The following is a 4,315-nucleotide window of genomic DNA, read 5'->3' as shown; positions in this document are numbered from 1 at the left end:
GTGTATTACTGATCCTGTTTCTGTTATTAGTTTATAGTCTAGTTTGTCAAGTGTTAGTCTAGTTTAGTCTTCCCTCGTCATAGTTGTCCTTGTTTTACCCCCTCGTGGGTTTTGTTTTCCCTGTTTTCTGTCTACAATAAACGTTCTGTGATTGCATACTGTCTGCGCCTGGGTTCATCAGCCACCCACATAACAATCGTATCCTATCTCATGTATATACAACAAAAAAGCCTGCACACTGCTGCATAACAAATAGCCTAGATATTTTATTCTTTTTGTTATAGCATTGATTTTTCTTTTGCTATAGACATTTTACATTTCAAAATATAAAGCAAATGTTAGTTATTACCCGAATGTAAAAAAAAAAAAAAAAAAAAAAAAAAAGAACCGATAAGAATACCTTTAAAGTACCGGATCGTTAAGCAGTATCAGTACGAGTAGTATTATCGATAAAACCGTATTGATACCCATTAATAAATGCATCCTAAAAAATGCATTAAAACATCTCGACACCGCTTTAACTTGGAACGAAGTTCTGGAAAAACTGTGCCCAGATCTTTTCCACTCCTTCTCCCCTGTCTAACGGTGACCGTGTCGACTGACATGAAGGAAACCGCTAAAATGTTGGTGGAGGAAACTCAAACTATTGAGGACGTCCTACAATTTGACCCTAAAATCAAAGTTAAATTGAAATTTCAAAGTGAGCCACCACCACCGGTCTTTTTTTTTTAACCAAAAATGTGTTTTAGCTAGGTGGACAGATCAATACAGTACACAGAACATGTAGGATGTTGGAAAATAACACTGTCTTTTCTGTTAACCAAATGCTTTTTAATATTCGCTATTACTTCAATGCAAGTGAACATGCTCGTCGTTATTTGTTGCTTAGTGACGTGTGTATTCAAGTAAGCCAGAAATGTGCAGATTCTGCGCAATACGCTGTATTTAATATATCATGAGGACTCACAAGTTGCCTATTTGCGCTAAATCCGCGCAGATTTGGTTCCAAAGTTCATTTTTACCCTTATTTGGCGGGTTGGAGGGTGTTAATTTGAATCCCTGAATGTTGCACTCGTGTTTGTCATTGTGCATGAAACTTCACGCCAATAAATCGCATGAGTTTCCGCTTGCGCAGACCGAAGCGCCCGCGCCCTCAGATCACTTGGACGTGGCTGTGGTTACAAGAGGTAAAAACGATATAAATACTGTTCGTTTTCTCACACAAACCGCTCGTTTCGTGTCTTAGGCATCAATGTGTACTTACATTTACGAGTCATTAAATCATGTTTAATTTGGACTTCTCTGTGCATGCTCTGTGAGGTGGTGACCATAGACCTGTTGCCGGTTATATGACTGATAGATAAGAACGGTTTGACCTAAAAATATAAAAATTGAACCAACTGCGGAAACAAAGACACCTAAATCTTGGATGCCATATCATAATTCTTATGAGCCTTTTGTATATCAGGGAGAGTTTATAAATTTCCCGGGACAGGTTGTTAAAAAGAAGAACAATCCCGGAAAAACCGGGACGGGTGGCAACACTAGCTACAACAGTTTCACGGCGATTTCAATATCCTAACTATAATTAGCCTATTGCCCAATCATATTTCGGCTATCATGAGATATCATGTTACAGTTATAGCCTATAGGCTGTGAACTAACATGAACAAACAATGAACAGCTGTATTTTTATTAACTAACATTAACAAATACAGTAACAAATGTATCGCTCATGGTTAGTTCATGTTAGTCATTAACTAATGTTAACTAATGAACCTTGTCTGCATTGTTCCGTGAACACAGCATGCTATAAGCCAACTTCCTATAATAACAGCCAAATAGTCACAAATCTCAAGTTAAGTATTAAATCAACCATGCATAATCAACTACGACACACTCACACACATATTGCATATCAGTGTCAAATGCATAATTTACACCACGTCTGGTGCAACTTACGAAGAGTAATAAAACCAACTGGCCTACTCACGTTCTTAATACAGCTGAAGTCGACGTTTTTGGGATTGGAATCTCATGAGTTTCTCTTTCCATTCGTTTCTGAAAAGGCAAAACCGAGCACGTCGCGTCGCTATAACTTTACCGAGATGATGCGGTCAGAGCGGCTCAGCGGGAAACCCCTTTTTTGTAAACAATCAGTCAAACTTCTGGGAGTTTTTTTTTTTATAAGATTAGCCTATGAGTCAAACATTGCACTTAAATACACATCAATAAATATATAAATACTGCACGTAAATTATTATTATTATTATTAAAATAATTTATTAAATGCAAATTGGATGGAGGGGGGGCACAGGAGCTCTCTAGGCGGGCCCGGCCCCCTAAGGCCCGCCCATAGCGCCGGCCTTGCTGTAATTGTTGACTTAAAAGAATTAAAGTGTTATTGAAAAGTGGTATTACAAATAATTTTTATCCCATCAGTTAAATCTAATACTGTTGTGTTTCAGATGCTGAATGTCAATGTCTGTGCATATATAAATAGTCATAACTTTGTTTAAAACTTGTTTTGTGTCATTTATACACTCACAGACATTAACATTCGGCATATGAAACACAACAATGGTGACATGCTTAATGCCAGCATACAAAACTCATTCATGGCTCCAAGCCTGCACTGCGGCATAAATAAATGATAAATGCTATCAAATCAATACTGTATCCGGTACCAACTGCATAGCTCAGCCTATATGGTGCTGTCACGTGATGAACGAATGACTCGAACCCGAAGTCGATAGACTCGAAACATAAACTAATCAATTCTGTATCCGGTACTACAAACTGCATAGCTCAATTTATGAGGATGTCACTCGAGGAACGAACGGCTCAGATCGGGAGGTGAAGTAAAACTACTGCAAAGCTCAGTTTATTGGGATGTCACGGGATGAATGAATGACTTAGATCCGGAGGTGAGGTAAACTAACAGACTGCATAGCCTGAAGACCAACATAAATTAATTAATAGTTTTTGTTTCTCATAATTTGGCCTTTTCTTCGCATTGCAATTTTTTTCTTATTCTAAATGTGATCAACATTTGTTGTGTTTGGGGAATTTGGCTAATATGTAACATTTTAAATACATTCTTCTGAAATAAACGAAATGACTCGAAAAATGGTTTGTTCATTTCGATGAACAAGATTCAAAGATTCAAAGTCAGTAAAATGATCCGAACTTCCCACTACTATTCAACACAGCTTGAATGTTCCCGGGGGCGGGGTTAATATATATATTTTATAGTTAGGGATGTAACCCCAGAGGAATGTAGTGTTGTCCCTATCAGCCGTTTGTTGTAGACCTTAAAAAATTATTTCTTTAAAAGCAACTATTTTCCTTTACTTTGAATTTCGTAAATTTCCAGATGTTGTTTATGCTCAAACAGCAACATTACACACTAACTAAAGTTATTGTTTAACAAAATCATAATCTTGGTGTCTATGGATACCGAGTGTAGGGCTGGGTACCGAGTTCGGTACTTTTTAGGTACCGACCGAATTGCCTCGATACTACCGAGTATCGAAACATGTCTTGTTTTTCGGTACCAAGTTTCGGTACCTAAGTGGTTAATCTCGTCAACGTCAGTGAAACAATAAACATGCAGCATGATTGGCTGTGGCGGAAAAACACTAGTTTACGCGGCTGCCCAGAGACGTGCCTCGTCGCACGTGAGGCTGTAGTGTGTGTGTGTGTGTGTGTGTGTGTGTGTGTGTGTGTGTGTGTGTGTGTGTGTGTGTGTGTGTGTGTGAGCGTAAGCGTCCAACCCAGATAGATAGAAAATATGTGGAAATGAACAAAAGTGTACCTATGTACCCGACTCGATGCCATAAGCACACGATGCAATATTTTCGACAAGATAATTGCTGCCAAGACCGGTAACACGGTAAATGGTAAACACGGTAAAAAACACAGAATACACTCGAGAGTAGAAAGTTTATCCGCCTTCGACTACAAGAACTGGAGCGCGTCACATATAAACCAAAAATCAGCGTATAGGATACTTGCCTCACAGACATGAGAAATAGTTCTATATATGTTCAAAATATGTCTACTTTTAAACGAAACAATTAGAAATAAATAGTTTGATTACCCTTATCCACATAGGCGCGGGCGCGCGTTCACTACTGCAGGGATGACGAGTCAGCATCGCAAATTTGCAATAATCATCTTTGCAGCCAACACGTTTAGTAAACACTTGTTCATTAATAAACAATTAAAATATCTCCTTGCTATCGTTTCCCGACACATCCATAATCATTAGGGTACTTTTGCCAGTGCTTTGCGCAAGCTTTATGTGTGCTGA

Source organism: Siphateles boraxobius, unplaced genomic scaffold, assembly GCF_051911475.1.
Source record: "Siphateles boraxobius isolate OS27281-9 unplaced genomic scaffold, OSU_SipBor_1 6, whole genome shotgun sequence".
Lineage (NCBI taxonomy): Eukaryota > Metazoa > Chordata > Actinopteri > Cypriniformes > Leuciscidae > Siphateles > Siphateles boraxobius.
The sequence above is the reverse complement of the archived record's forward strand: the minus strand, read 5'-3'. Positions refer to the sequence as shown.